Raw genomic sequence first — 16,716 nt, forward strand, 5'->3', positions numbered from 1 at the left:
CTAAAACAAGATGCTGATAAGTTTGAATCTCGTACAGAAGTTCGTATGTTTGTGGGGTATCCCAGAGGAACGAAAGGAGGTTTATTTTATAGTCCTAAAGACTAGAAGGTCATTGTTAGCACCAATGCCCAGTTTTTAGAAGAAAATTATATAATGGATCACAAGCCCAGTAGTAAAATTGTTCTAGAAGAACTTAGAGAGGACACGTCTACTTCAGTACCAACAGTACAAGATGAAGTACCACAAGAGACTGCAACACGTGTCACACATGATACACAACCACAGACGGTGCCTCAGCGTAGTGGGAGGGTTGTAAGGTAGCCCGAGAGATTCATGTTTTTGGGTGAGTCTTCGGATTTGATCCCAGGCAAACATGAACAAGATCCCCGGACATATGATGAAGTACTCCAAGATATAGATGCAGTATCTTGGCAAAAGGCAATGAATTCCGAAATAGAATCTATGTATTCTAATAAGGTCTGGGAGCTTGTAGAACCACCTGATGGTGTAAAAGCCATTGGATGCAAGTGGATCTATAAAAGGAAAAGAGGGATAGATGGGAAGGTAGAAACCTTCAAAGCAAGGCTTGTTGCGAAGAGGTACACTTAGAAAGAGGGAATCAATTATGAGGAGACCTTTTCACCGGCAGCTATGCTTAAGTCTATCCGGATACTTTTATCCATTGCCGCACATATGGATTATGAGATTTGGCAAATGGATGTCAAGACAGCTTTCCTTAATGGAAGTCTTGAAAAAACATTCATATGAAGCAACCAGAAGGGTTCATTGAAAAGGGCAAAGTGCATCTAGTGTGCTAGCTTAATCAGTCCATTTATGGACAGAAGCAAGCTTCAAGATCTTGGAACATCCTGTTTAATGAAGTAATCCAGTCATATGGATTTATTCAGTGTCTGGATGAGTCTTGTGTATTCAAGAAGTGTAACGGAAATATGGTGGTATTTCTTGTACTATACATAGATGATATTTTGTTAATTGGCAACAATGTCAAGGTATTATCAGACGTAAGGGTATGATTGTCCAAACAATTTGATATGAAGGACTTAGGAGAATGTGCACACATCATTGGGATTAAAGTTATAAGGGATCGCCAAAAAAGAATGTTGTGTCTATCCCAAGCTTTATATATAGATACAATCCTTGCTCATTTTAGCATGCAAAACTCCAAGAAGAGTTTCTTACCTTTTAGGCATGGAGTAGCCTTGTCTAAAGAGATGTCTCCAAAAACATCAAAGGAGATTGAGGACATGAAGGCAGTTCCTTATGCTTCGGCTGTAGGAAGTCTTATGTATGCAATGTTGTGTACGAGACCTAATATCTGTTTTGCCGTGGGCATGGTTAGCAGATATCAAAGTAACCCTAGACAAGGACATTGGACTGCATTAAAGCATATATTAAAGTACCTGAGACGGACTAGAGATTATATGCTAGTTTACCAAGCAGACGATTTACTCCCTGTGGGTTACACGGATTCGGACTTCTAATCAGATAGGGACAACAGTAAGTCTACATCAGGCTATGTGTTTACTTTAGGAGGTGGAGTCATTGCATGGAGGAGTGTTAAGCAGAAATGCGTCTCAGACTCAACCATGGAAGCTGAGTATGTGGCAGCCTCTGAGGAAGCCAAAGAAGCTGTATGGCTCAGGAAATTTCTAATGGACTTAGATGTGATTCCTGGTTTGCCTAAGATCGTCACAATTTATTGTGATAATAGTGGAGTTGTTGCAAACTCGAAGGAACCACGAGCCCATAAGGCAAGTAAACATATAGAGCGCAAGTACCACCTGAAACGAGATATCGTCAAGCGAGGAGAAGTTGTCGTCGCTAAGATAGCATCAGCAGATAACCTGGCAGATCCTTTCACTAAGGCCCTTCCGGCGAAAGCTTTTGATCGGCATGTGGAGGGGATGGGAATCAGATGTATGGCAACAGATATGGCAATTTAGACTTTTAGTATAAGTGGGAGATTGTTGGAGTGTATTCTTAAAAGTTTAGCTTTTGTACATATTTATTTTGAAATAAAGAATCACATTGGTCAATTGTTTACATTTATTTGTTAAATGTAATTGTTCAATTAATTTATATAGTAGATAACATGGAGTGCGAAGTCACACTTAGAAGATCATGTTGTCGGTTCTCTATAAATTATAAATAGTTGCTCACGACTAAGATGGAAAAGAACAAACTATCAGAATAGACGTAGTGTAATTAAATATTAGTTTATCCTGACTAATAAATTACACTGATACACTTTAAGTGTATTGAGTAGGATCATTTAGGTAAGTTCTTTTTGTAGTGACTTAGTAAAAGAACTAGACCTTAGTTATTATGGAAGTGTGTGCTCTTAATCCTAATATAATAACAAGCATGTATATTTAATATTTATTTCTTTAACTTATCAAAGGGTGAGGTTTAGCTCGATAAATCAATATGTCCGATAAGTTGGGAAATGATATTACTTATAGTATGTGTTGTTGATTATAGAAGGAATCTGTGTCCTAGTTATCTAGGTTGAGAATGTGAGATACGACAAAATAAAATAACCTATAATGATTACTGGGAATTTTTGGACATTTTTCTGGATTTATTTGGATGTCGTATGATAATGTTTAAGGGGATAAATTGTTAAGCTTAAGGTGGTAAAGTAAATTATCATTAAACGAGGGTTAGTTAAGGAGTTGTGAGAACTTAACCTAACCCAAACCCTCCCCTTATAAGCTACAGTCCTAAGCCCTAAATCGCCGCCTACCCTTATTTCTTCGTGCCTACTGCCTCCGCCGTTCTCTCCTCACTTGTCCTCTATTCTCGCCGACGGGCTCAGCACCGACGTACGCTCGCAATCGATTGCCGGTGCCGGGGTGCGAGACGAGTCGCCGGTCCTCCCCACGCCTGGTCGGAGGTTTCGTTGGTGACATCCTCCTTCGAAATGCCTCGGTCGGGTGAGCTGTTCTGACCTCGGTGAACGCCGGAGCTTAAATCGTCGTACTAGAGATTGAAGTGGGACGTTGATCTGCATCGCAAGAAACTATCTCGTCTCTCCGGGGCTAGAGTTGAGCGGATCTGATCGGGTTTCCTCCGTTGATCGTGGAGGTATTCGGCAGCAAGGTAGGTGGAGTTATAGGTTATCTTGATTTGGGTTCTTTAGTTAAGGAAATTCGTGGTTTGGTGCTGGAATGCGAGATTTTATTGATTGAGTTTCGGTTCTGGCAGTGGTTCATTGTGAGGAGCTTGGCCAAGCTTCTCCAGCAGCAATCCAACACTGGCGGACATCCCCAGCAGATGATTTCCGGCTGTGAGTCATTGGGTAAGCCATTTTCAGCTTTGGATGTAGACCTACAGTTCTGGTTGTTAGGTTTCGGTTGGGATTATGTGTTGATTGGGTGTGATTGTGTTGTTGGTGGCCCTGTGAGAGCTCGAATCTGTGAATCTGTAGCATTGGGCAGCATCGGTGTGCTAGCGCCGGCGATCTCACCTTCCGGCGGAGAGTCAACAGTGGGGAGCTCACCGTGAGGTAATGTTTAGGTTTTCCGATACCTAGTTTAGTTGAACTGATATTTTGTGCATTGGTGTAGTGGGAAAAATGCATGATTTGGGAATTCAAATGGACATAGTTTCGGTTGGGAATTGTTTGATCTGAAGACATAAACTAGGGTTTTGGTTTAGGTCGTGCAAATTAGTGCGATTTCGTTTGGATAATGACTGGAACTCAGATTAAATTCGCATGCCTTGTACACTAGTCTAGTTATTCTGTTTTCTATGTATTCAGTTAAATTTTGTACGTTGACACAGGACTTTGATCGAGGCGGGTATTGTGACGAGGTTGACGTCGGATTCAGCCTACATTTTAGGCGGGTACTTTTACTTATTTCTTTAGTTGTTGTTTTTGGTGTATGAGTAGCCCAGATAAAGTAGAGTTTATCTTGACTCCACTCATTTCATTTCTTGTGCTTGATACTTTATCCACTCAATCTTCGAGATGCTCATTTCCGTATCTATACAGTCTCCCGTTGTTATTCTTGATAACTAGCAGATACTATATGTCATGTTTATCTGTTTGACTACTGTTTATTTATGCTTAGTATTGAGCATGCAGACTCATGTAGCATACCTGATTTTTGTATATATGATGACTGTTGCATTATTCGCATCATGTCATGCATGCATCGCCGATGACCTTGGCTCCCTTGTGGTTGAGACGGTCATTAGCCAAAGTCGCACGCTCGGCCACTCATGGGTAGTGGCGGCTGGAGCGTGCCGCGTGTCCTGTCGCGCTGCACTCGATCACTCATGGGTAGTGGCGGCTGGAGTTGTGAGCCGTAGGGACCCTATTGCTATGTAGCTATTTAGCTACTATGCAAACTGTCCGCTCGGTCACTCGAGAGTAGTGGTGGCTGGAGTGTTGTACAGTTGCCATCGATCCGGTCTCTCGACCATACAGGGGTCGTGGTGCAGAGAGGTGGGCGGGGTGACCATCCGTGCATACGTCGTTTCTATTATACCTGCTTCTGCTGTTATATGTCTACTTATGCTGTTCTGATGCCACATATATTTGCTATGTATGCGTGGACACTGTTTTCTTTTACAGTATACCTTACATGTGATCTGGGTGATTATGGGTAGTACTCTAGAAGTTTATGTTTTCCTCAGACCTTACACTGTTAGCCTAGGATATGGTTTCAGGTATGGAAATATACTTTGTTTACTTAGTAGTATCTGCTATTTATCTTTCCGAGACTGTATCCTTTTGTAGTACTATTCTTTACTTTACTCATGCACTGTCTATTCTATTACCCGCTGAGTTTTTTTATACTCACCACCCACATTGGTAATTTCACCAGGTAGCTGATAGCGATACTAGTACACTTGGAGGAGGTTCCCAACTGCCGGTCCCACGTCACTTCCGAGGACGGTTTTATGGTTTTGGTTTTCCTTTTATTGTGAGTTAAACCTTTGAATTTAGCATTGTAATAATTTGGCTGTGGACTTGTTATTTTGTATTTGGTTGTTTTGGTCGAGGAGTCAAGCCGGGCCGGCCCGCGGTGAGTTTTTGTTACTTTATACTTGATATTCTTGTTTTCCGCTGTGTTTGTTTTTACAGCCGTGTGGGCTGCATATTATCTGCGTGGTTGTGATTTTATTTGCATATGTATTATCTGTTGGTGATGTATACCGGTCCCATTTGTCACTGCTACAGGGGAGGTGCTGTCCGATTTTTGTCGGACAACCTTACTCTCGGGGCGTGACAGAGAATGTCCCCAAGAGGAGTTCATAAGGATTGCCATGTTAAACCCTGCAGGTGGACCTAGTCCAACATGACAATAAAGTTGGGTGGTACTACTCTTGGAGCTAGATATTAATTAAATGAGTTGTTAGTAACTCACTTAATTAGTAGACATTCGTAATCTTAAACACAGGGATACTAACACACTCATGATAAGAAAGAGCCCATAATGTAATTTGGGATTGATGCGGTAGTGCGGTAATAACTCTCTAGTGGAATGAGTTATTATCGATGAAATTGAGTTGTGTGTTCAGGGCGAGCACGGGATACTCAAGCTCATCGGAAGGCTAAAACCAATTTCTCCTCTAGGTCCCTGTTGTAGCCTCAATAAAGCCTCTAGTCCATCCAAAGAAAAGTCTATCTTGGTGTCCAAGAAGGGGCCGGTTCATTGCTAGGTGACCAAGCAATAGCCGGCCACATATTCTCTAGAAGTGGTTGGCCCTTGCCTTGGGCAAGGGGGCCGGCCGCAATATTTATATTAGGAAGGTTGTTTTTGAATTTTTAAATTTCCTCAGATATTTACAATTTGTAAAAAGAGAGATTTTAAAAATTTATCAATTTTTCCTAATTTAAATTAGGCCACAAGGTTTTAAAAGAGAGTTGTAAAATTTATAAAACTTTCTTTTAAAAAGAAATATTATTAGAGATGTTTTAAATTTTAAAACTTGGTTTTAAATTTTAAAACTTTCCTTTTAATATCCACATTAGAAAAAAAAAAAGAGATTGTAAAATTTTATTAGAAGTTTTCTTCTTTTAAATTTTATAAAAAAAAATTTCTTTCTTTCCATTTTAATAAGTGGTTGGCCACCGTGCTTGGTGCCCAAGCAAGGGGCCGGTCAAATAATTAAACATCAACAAATAGTTGTTTAATTAATAAATCAATCTAGGATTGACTAATTAAAAGGAAAGAAAAAGAAAAAATTAAAAGGAAATAGGAATGAGTCTAATTTTTTATAAAACTCTTTCCATAATTTTCCGTTGGGAAACTAATATAAAAAGGGATGAAGGGGAAGACTTGAAAAATATAACAATTGATATTGTGTTGTTGGAGATCATCAAGTGGCCGGCCCCTCTCCCTCTCTTCCCTTTGCTCTCTTTTGCTCCTTTGTGGTGGGGTGGCTGAATTCTAGAGAAGGAGGAGAAGCTTTCCGGGTGGTGTTCGTCTTGGAGGATCATCGCCCACACGACGTCTAAGATGAGGCGAGGGATACGACAGAAGATCTCGAGGTTTTTAGCATACAAGGAAGAGGTATAACTAGTATTTAATTTCCGCATCATACTAGTTAATTTTTCTTTGTATAAATATAAAATACAAGAGGCATTCGATTCTTGTTTTTCGAATTTAATTTTGATGTTGTGTTCTTTTTCTTTTTTCCTTGTGATTTGATTGTTCCTTTTGGTTAACCTAGAGTTATATAAGGAAATTAAATATTAACTTTCCTTAAAAGGCTTTGTCTAGTCGGTGGTGGTTGCTCCCATATCCAAGAAGGCCAAGTGCCTCGCCATGCAGTACTGGAAGACAATTTTGGAAACTAATATTTAATTGAATTTATAACTTAGGCGATTTGGATCAAACGTGTTAAGTTCCGCAGGAGATCCAAATCTAAATCTAAAAGAACATATAAGTTAAACTTGGAATCAAACGTGTTAAGTTCCGCAGGAGTTACAAGTTTAACTTAAAAGAACACATGGTAGCTAGGAAAGGTTCAGATCACGTACAAAATTTTTGTACAGTGAAGCCATTGGATTTTTCGAGTAGCAACCAACAACACGGTCATGCTTCGGGGTCGTGTGGCGCCCAAACCCCTCTTCTATATAAGGCTTCCTTCAAGATTTGAAAGGGGATCTTCTCCCCTTTGGGAGAAAGGATGATTTGGGCGATTCCTTCGATTCTTGGGTGGATTTTTGGTCGATCTAAGGGGAGATCTTCACCGATTCGACTCCAAGATCGAAGGATTGGATCCAAAGACTATTCTTCTCCGTAGATAAGTTTTCTTTCTCTCCTTTCTTGGATTTAAGGGATTAGAAATACTTGTAATCTTTATGTTTTCGGATTTTTTTCTTCGATTTATGGAGTAGTTCTCTTGTTCTAAGATAGAGGGAGTATTTGTAAGGATTTCTTGATGTAAACTCTTGTGGATATGTTAATTTCCCATTTCTATGATTTTGTCCTGTTTTGTATCTATTTGATCTTGTGTAGAATGTTGTGATTGTGCCTAATTACTATGCTTGATTGAGAGTTTGGATATCTTGTGGATCTTGTAGAGGTAATTCTTCATTCGATTTTTCGAGGGATCTTCGTGACAGGAACATGCCCATGTAAGGACGTTTGAGGGATTATCTTGAAGGGGAAATTAGGTATTTCAAGAGGGTAGGATAGATTTATGCATTAATCTTTATATCTTGATGGGTTGATGAGCGATGGATTCTTATGTTGATTTTCTGAGGAATGCACGTGACAGGCAAGCCCGTGTAAGGACAACATAGATTCATTCCTAATTGATCAATTTAGGTATGGATTTCAGTCCTACGTCAGTTCTCTATTGTAAGAGAGAATCGACAACCTTCTACAAATGATGGACAATTGAGAAAAAGGATTTGGTAGATCATTACATTGAATTACCTTACAAAGAAACCAAAACTCCTATAATATCCCTTATCATTGCCTTTATTCTTGTTGCCTATTCTTTCATTCTTTTGTTTACTTTTCATAGTTACACTTAGACTTTGACAATCCATTGATTTGTTGTCTAGCTAATTCGCGTTGAGATATTCTTAGTGCTTATTCCAGTCCCTGTGGATACGATAATATTTTATATTACTTGCGATATTTTCGTACACTCACTATGTGAAAATCTGTATTAGACTTCACCACTTTTTACTTCGGTAATCAGTAATTATGAAGTAATATATTATAATTAACTTCGGTACAAAATTTAATATAGTAAATACTATTTTAGACTTCATAGATTAAAAAATATGAACTTTACTTCTAATTTTATCTAATATTTTACTTCGTGATATATATTTGATGAAGTAATAAATCACAAAATTAAACCATATGTCTAAAAGTTGAAGTAATAAGTTATAACTGGTTAAAAATATTTTCCTAGCTGAACTAGCTGGTTTATTTTTTTTCCACGCGGGAACCCTAGCTAATTACTTTAGTTTTCCCACCGTGCGCTCTCTGTCTTCTTCTATCTTCTTCGCATTTTTTCTCCTTAAGCCCTCTTCGTGTTTTTTTCGCCCGACGCATTCAACTTCACTCGACAACCTTCGACTCCCCCAGCGGCCTTCGACTCACCGCTGACGACTTTCGACTACCCCGACAACAAATCTACTTCACCCAACCGACGATCTTCGAGTTGTTCCCCCTGGACACACAAAGATCCTTTCCTCTTTACAGGTTTATTCCCTCTTCGACCTCTTCTTTCCTTTCATCTCTGCCTCGTCGTTAGGTTTCTCTTCCTTTCCTCTCTGTTGCTTTGTCTCTAACCGATCCTAACTATCATTTTTTTGTCTTGCACCCTCTATGTCTTCTTCGTGTTTTTTAGCCTTACGCCCTTGTTTTTTCGCCCGACGCAAACAATCGACTTTAGCCGGTTTTCTATAGCTCTAGGTTTGTTCCATCTCCGAACCCTTCTTTCCTTTCCTCTCTGCCTTGTTTCCTCTCTACCTTTCCTTTCCATCTACTTGTGCCATTTTAGGGCAACCACAACTTAGCTTCATCATCCATATACAATCATTTAGTTGGCAGTGAAAAGTAGATAAATTGAACAATTAACACCAATTGCATCTCCTTTAGCATGAAAGTCGACAATTTAAGTTGAAAAACATAGGAAAATTTTTTAGGAATCATATATCATCATTGTTAACCACATAATTTCATCTTCACACATTACACAACCCCAGAAAAATAAAGAGCTTGTTTTGGTATAACCTTGTCACGGTGGAAGCTAACCAAAAACAAGGTTGAGAAGAAAGGTGTTCCCGCTAAGGAGGTTTGGTATTTCCCTCCCATACCAAGATTTAAGCGCAAGTATATCTACTTGTATGTTATTAGATTGATGCCTAAAGATGAGAGCATATACATAGAATTTGATGAAGCTATGTTTGGACGTCCTAAAAGTGTATGGTTGTTAAGAGAAGATATCTTATGCTTTATGGAGATGCAAGAGATACGTGCCAGACACATTTTGGTTTACATGGGGTATGTTATGTTTTAAATACAATATTTGTTCACATGCTTTGCTTTATTTACAGTATTTGTTCACATGCTTTTGCTTTGGTTTACATGGGGTATATTTAGATTTTTCATTACTTTGCCATTACCTTGCAATTATTACCTTGCAGTTATCTTTACAAATACATGAAGAAAGAAAATAGAGCTGAGTATGTGTCATTTGTGGATCTTGGTCACATACCTACATGCGGTGTGGGTGAAGAAGGTAGTAAATTATCACAACATATTGCTAATCAGTTGGGATCGAACAGAGATAACATATGCTTCATCCCATATAACACTAGGTAAGATTTTAATTATTTATCATTTCCTACTAAGTGCTAGTCAATGTTATATTTTTATTTGTGCAGGTATCATTGGATCTTGCCTATAATTATTGAAGATAAGAATATGATATATTTATTGGACTCTTTGAGTAACAGGAACTGAGATCATGCTTGGCAAACTATTGTGACCAAGTAAGTAGTAACTTATGCTGATTTTTAATGCATTCAATTCATTATAGGTTGAAAAAATAATTTTCTATTTTTTACAATGTAGTGGGGTCAAGATATACAATGCATCAAGGGGTATTTCAAAAGAACCAGGTTTTAAACAATTGACAGTATGTATTGTGACTATGTATTTAGACATCAATTAACAATTCTTATTATTTGGATTGTGACTTCTTGCATGACATTTTCAATTTCATTAGGGTAATCTTAAACAAAATGGTGGTGTTGAATGTGGATATTGTGTGATGCGGTACATGAAAGAGATAGTCTTAGATGAATATCCACAATTGGAGAGAAAGGTGAATTTCTTCTTTATGAAATATTTTTTTTTATAAAATATTAAGTCATTTTTCATTGAACCTCAAACTTTTGGTATTAATGATTTAGTTTGCAGCATCAAAAAATAAACAGTATTACAATCAATCTCAGTATGATGAAGTTAGAAGTGAATGGAGCGAATTTGTCTATTTCTATGTGGATGCCTAAGTGTAGGCTATGATATAAATTTTAGATTGTATTTAGAGATTTATGGATACAAAAGTTTTTGGGTTATGGTTAAATATTTCTTTTATGAATACACTTTTGGATTGTATTTGATAGATATTTGTGATATATTTGTTCAATTTTTGTGATAAAAACTATTGTGTTGTAGCAAAATAATATGATATACACTTTTGTCAATTAAATTTGTATTATAGTAAAATATAGTCAACTATTTTGATACTATAAATAAAAATGATGAAGTAATACAATACATAATGATCCTGTCTGAGAAGTTGGACAAAACAGAGAGCCGGGAGAAAGAACCTACCGCTGATGGAGAATAATACTTATGGAACGCCGATCCGAGAAACCCAAAGCAGATCCAAGAAGATGAAGCCCCAAGAATGTCCTCTTGCTGTGAGATACCAATGGAGATGAGGAGATCCAATCGAAGAACACCCAGATTCGAAGCTCCCAAGACTTCCTGCGCACAAGAGACCAACCAACACTACCGTCAGTGACCTAAGACCGGGGTGGGAATCCCTGGCTAGGCCCTCCGACGCTCAAGTCAGTGATCTCTCTTGATGTGGAAGAAAGAGGAAGAAGATGAACAGTAGTTGAGAAATTAGGGTTATGAATGTGCGCAATGATGTGAACCTCCCTAGCCAACGGAGAGGATTCCCCTTTTTATACCACTTCATATAACCTCCGTAGTCATGAAGTGGATCCCGGTTTGTTAGAGTTTGTTATGAGATGATGTAAGTTGTGTACTTGTGGTAAATGACTTTTTAAGGAATATCCTTCATACCCCAGATGTACCTTCTTTGTCGTCTAGCACTTACAAAATGGTCTAAAAACACATTTCCCGCCAAAATATATAACACTGGTTATGCAATCATATACTGCAAATATATTCAGGAACTACTTTATTCGTAATATTACTTCTCTTCTATCTTACCAGTTCTTTTTCAAAGTGTTCCTATCCTTCCTAATCACCCCTCCTGTTTTTGCTACATCAAAGAAAGCTTTAATGTACTAATGTTTCTTGTGTTGATCGGGGTTAAGCTTAATTATGTTTGATCAATTACTATTACCTCTCATGAGGCTCCTTGAGCAATGCTCGTTCGTGCTCCTTTACGTTCATTATCCCAACTAGCATTGGGCTATGTTTTATCAAGTATGTAATTTTTATCAAGTATCTTTTCCAAGTATTATTCAGCTTAGCCGATATCTGACTTTCTTTCTTAAAGGTATGTCTCAACTCATATTATCCTACCTCCTTTGAGGTATATCCCGACCGATATTAGCCTACCTCCTTTGGGGTATATGCTGATCGATGTGGGTCTGCCTTCTTGGAGGCATATCCTGGCCGATATTGATCTTCTTTCCTGAAAGTATGTCTCGATTGATATTGGCCTACCTCCTTTGAGGTATATCTCGACCGATATTAGCCTACCTCCTCTGAGGTATATGCTGATCGATGTGGGTCTGTCTCCTTGGAGGCATATCCCAGCCCATATTGATCTTCTTTTCCTGAAAGTATGTCTTGATCGATATTGGCCTACCTCCTTTGAGGTATATCCCGGTCGATATTGGCTTTCCTTCTCAAAGGTGTTTCTCGATCAATATTATCCTACCTCCTTCGAGGTATATCCCGGCCGATATTAGCCTACCTTCTTCGAGGTATATCCCGGTCGATATTAGTCTACCTCCTTTAAGGTACATGCTGATCGATATGGGTCTACCTCTTTAGAGGCATATCCCGGCCGATATTAGCTTTCCTTCTCGAATGTGTGTCTCGATCAATATTGGTCTACCTCCTTGGAGGCATATCTCGGCCAATATCGACCTACTTATTTTGAGGTATATCCCGACCGATATTGACCTATCTTATCCGTTTGGTTATATCCTTTCCCTTTCTTACCGGGGGCCTATGAAACCTAACCCATATCACTAGCCTTCCCTTCAAGTCTAGTTGAAGGAGGTGTAGACGACTGACTAGACACAAGTCTGAGTTTGTTTTTTTCCTACCCGTGACTCTGCCACAGATATTGAAGTGTCCTTACAAATTTTATGTACAGCTATCTCGTGAACCTTAGTACAGTGATTCCTTGGGTCCTTTAGTCCTTTAAATAGGGCTACAACCTTCTCTTCGTTCATCGCCTGCCTCAGTTCTTTTTCCTTACTAATCTTTCCCGCTAAGAGTATGACTTTGGATCCCCCAAATTGGGGGCCACTTTTGTTGGACAAGGCGAGATCTATATATGAGTTTATTTAAGTTTTTGCTTCGGCTAACTCTATGGTTCGAGAAACTGTCTCAAGAGATGAAGTTTCTCAAAGTCTAGAACTTTCATCCCAAGGTGCCAACGTTCTGAAGACTCAGAAAACTTCAAAGAGGTTTCCGTTACTCATGGAGGGCCAACTAAATAGCCCATGGATGTTGCGAGAAGGGCACAACACATGTTACCCTTGGGATAAGCTTGGCTGCTCTAATTGCAGAACTCCGGAGCTTGAACAGGGGAGAGGCTCTTTCAATTACTTTTCCATCATGGTCTGAATAGATCCATCCCCTTCCCCTTGCCCTTGAGTCTTTCTGCTTCATAGTTTTCTTCGTCCGGGGCAAAATATTGCCACTTATGCACCTTAACAAGCTTGGATGAGCTTCCTCTGCGCTAGGTAAAATGTTTCCACTTCTGCTCCATGGTAAGTTTGACCCCAGTGGGACTGAAATTTTCTAAGCATCTCAAGAGCTTATGTTTGTAATTTTTGTTATCTGTTTGAGGTTTAATGTTCTAAGGGGAAATGTAGTGTTATGTACTTGATCAGATTCTAAGTGTAAAAACAATCTTTTGTATTGAATTAAGTGACTCTATTGAATCATTCTGATTTATATGAATAAATGTGATGTTGTGCTCATTACCCCTTCGTTTATCCTACGTGTCATTTATCATGGCCGAGGCTATCTTGACCGCTGGAATACTTCCCTATTATAGCTAACGTTATACCGACCGATATTAGCTTATTTATTATAAACAAGAATGTCTTGGTCGATGTTATACTTATTTAGCATAGCAGAAGTTATGTCGGCCAATATGAAATTATTTTGATCAAAGCTAATTTGCATTTTATAAGGATATTAATTTAAAATATGTTATTCTCCTAAGTCGCTATCCTTAAATGTTTTTGTCCATAGCCTGGGCTCAGTTAAACCCAGTCCCTCTCCCTTTATTATGTCTAGTTAACTACGTCTACTTTCAAAATTTCCTGGTTGGTGATTGGCTCTTCTTCTGGTAAGAGAATGTTGGAAGCGTACAACGAGGTGTTACCAACCCCAGCGTGATCCGATCTGTCGCATCCATATAAATGTTTCTTTATGATTATATGACACATACTTTCTCTTGCTGCCACGTCATGTAAGCCTTTGCCTTTTTCCTGTGATCCTTAGCGTCTGCTGAGATAAAAACGTTTTGATCTGACGATGGCTATGTGTTTTTCAAACCCTAAACCCTTTGTCTTCTTTTCAACTTTGTCCCTTCTTTTCTTACCTTAGCGTTCTTTTCTCGCTGCAGTCTTCGACCAAACCCCGTGCTCACCATTTCTCGACGATCTTCTTTATTGCTTTTAGTAATTAATCTGTTGTTTTGCTAGCCTCTACTCTTGTCTATGGCTGAGGAAGCAATTGCTCCTTGGTATGTCCACATGTCTTCTTCCTTTGACAAAAGTGCTAACCTTACCATCTGTCGTCAATATGAAATTCCCCGAGAGTATGGCATCATAATCCCAAAACCAGATGATCGTCCTCATCGTCCTCCTGCTAATTACGTGAATTTTTTCAAGGATCAGTTGATAGGAGGTTTAAGGTTTCCCATTCCTCCTTTCCTGATCGAAATAAGCCAGTATTTTGATATTCCTCTGCAACAATTTGCTCCCAACACCTTTCGTTATCTCTGTGGTGCTTACATGTTATTTTGTCTGCGAGATATTCCTCATACTCCTCAAAATTTCTTCATGTTTTCTTATCCCAAGTGTTCGAAACCTGGTATTTTCTTGTTTCAGTCACGAACTAAAATGGTTCTTTTTGAGGATATGCTCTCGTCTCTTAAAGCTTGGAAATTTCGCTTTTTCTTCATAAAGTTTCCCGGACCCATTCCTTGGTCTTATGCTTGGAAATCCTCCTTACCTTCTTTGCCTGATATCAGAGAATTCCATCTCGATTCTTCTTTTCCTATTTATTGTGAAAAGTTGTTAAATCGTCGACTTTCTATTCCCAAGTGGCTGACAATCGATCTTCTATACTTGTTCGGCCTAAGCCCCGTCAAACCTAATACCTCAAGTCTCTTTAGGTAAAACCTGGTTTCTTTCTTTTTGATTTTAACTAACTAAACTATTTTTCTTTTCTATGTAGTGGAGAGCTTTTATGACACTTTGATTGATGAAGAACTACGTCTGGAGGAGGACGCGATTCGTGCCAAAGAAGTAGAACTTCTGGCTGCTATTACTCCGCCACCTTCAATCGAAGAGCCGGCTACTTTAGCTGAGGTACCCAGCTCTTTGGGAGTTCTTGAAACTCTTGAAGCTCCTGAAGGTCTTTCTACAGAAATCCCTGCTGTTTCTTTACCCGCTGTTACTTCTCCAGTGGCTGCTGCTACCTCCTCATCTGCCCCTCTTCCTATCGTTGAACTCACGTCTTCTGGTAGCCCAAATAAATCGATAGCTGAAATTGCTACCGGCAAACGTCCGAGGCGCAAACTTACCAGGGTTCCTCCGTCCAAAAGGAGGCTTATCTTTCCTGCTAATGAACAGGTTTCAGAAGATTTTGTTCCTACTGACCTTCCTTCTGATAAGCCTACGTTGGCCGAATTTTACCCTTCTCTTAGTTTTCCTGCCTCACCTTTCTCTAATGCCAATGTTTCTGGCGATGTCTCTTTCACCTTTCCATTGTCTATTCCAGCATCTGGATCTTTACCCTCCTTACCTTCTTCTTATTTAGTCTTTGCTCCTCCATCTATTCCTACTTCCTCCTTCTCTGCTGGTTCTTCTACTATTCCTGTCCTCCCCAAATTGCTAGGAGGTTCTTTCGCCAGCGCTTGGGAAGAAATTCGTCCCATTTTTGAAGAACTCACTACTCCCGAAGCAATTGATCGTTTCTCCCATAATGAGAATCAGGTATGTTTGCTAACATCTACTTTCTATCTCTTTAGCGATCATCTTATGACCCTTCATTATATTTCTAGCGATGGATAGAAAACATGGGCTTGTCTCGGCTGATGTACAATTTATACAAGGAGAACAAGAAGCTGAGATCTGAGAATGATAAGCTGAGACAACAGGTTACTGAATTATCTTCTGCCTCATTTTCCGCTGCTGCCAAGAAACACCTTGAAGCTCAGATTGAAAATCTTCAAGCAAAATTCCAATCAGCCACGGATCTTAACCAAGAATTAACTTCCACAATTGGAAAACTAAAGGCTGATTATGAAGCGGAATTGGCTGAAAAACTCAAAGTTCTGCAGCTGAAGGAAGATGAAATTACATCCTTGAACACCTCCCTTAATTCAGTTAAAACCGAGGTTTCTATTAAAGAAAATGAACTGAAGACTTCCCAAACAGCTCTGGTGGTCTACAAGGCGAACGAAGATATTCGTTACAAGGAACAGGCCACCATCATGATTGAATCTCCTGAATTCAATAGGCCGATCGTGAAGTCAATCTTAGCAGCTTTTACTGCGGGAGTCAAAGGGGAAATTCAACAATTGCGAGAGGAAAACTACTTATCTTGCGATCCTCCTCCCAACTTCCTGAATCGTCGTAAACTTATTGAGGACAAGCCTCTAGATCTATTCCCTCAACTGACCTTAGTATGACTTTCTTTTCTTATTTAAATTTGAATCCTTGTAAAGAGGGACCAAAACTTTGTGATGTCAATCTAGCGAACTTATGTAAAGTTGATTATCCCTTTTTATTGTTAAATTTACTCCTCTTTATGATGATCGTCTGTTTTGTTTAAATATGTTAAATGTCACTTGGCTGGTCATTATAAAACCTCACTCAACATATTATTCTATTTATACTGTTTCATCATGACCGGGCGGTACATATCAATGCTGACAAATACCGTCCGATATTTTATAGATTAATTGTGTCTCGTTTGCTCTAGTACAGTCCTATTGTGATATTCCCAATATCAGTCGATTTGT

This window comes from Zingiber officinale, chromosome 4A (assembly GCF_018446385.1).
Source record: "Zingiber officinale cultivar Zhangliang chromosome 4A, Zo_v1.1, whole genome shotgun sequence".
In the NCBI taxonomy this organism is placed as follows: domain Eukaryota; kingdom Viridiplantae; phylum Streptophyta; class Magnoliopsida; order Zingiberales; family Zingiberaceae; genus Zingiber; species Zingiber officinale.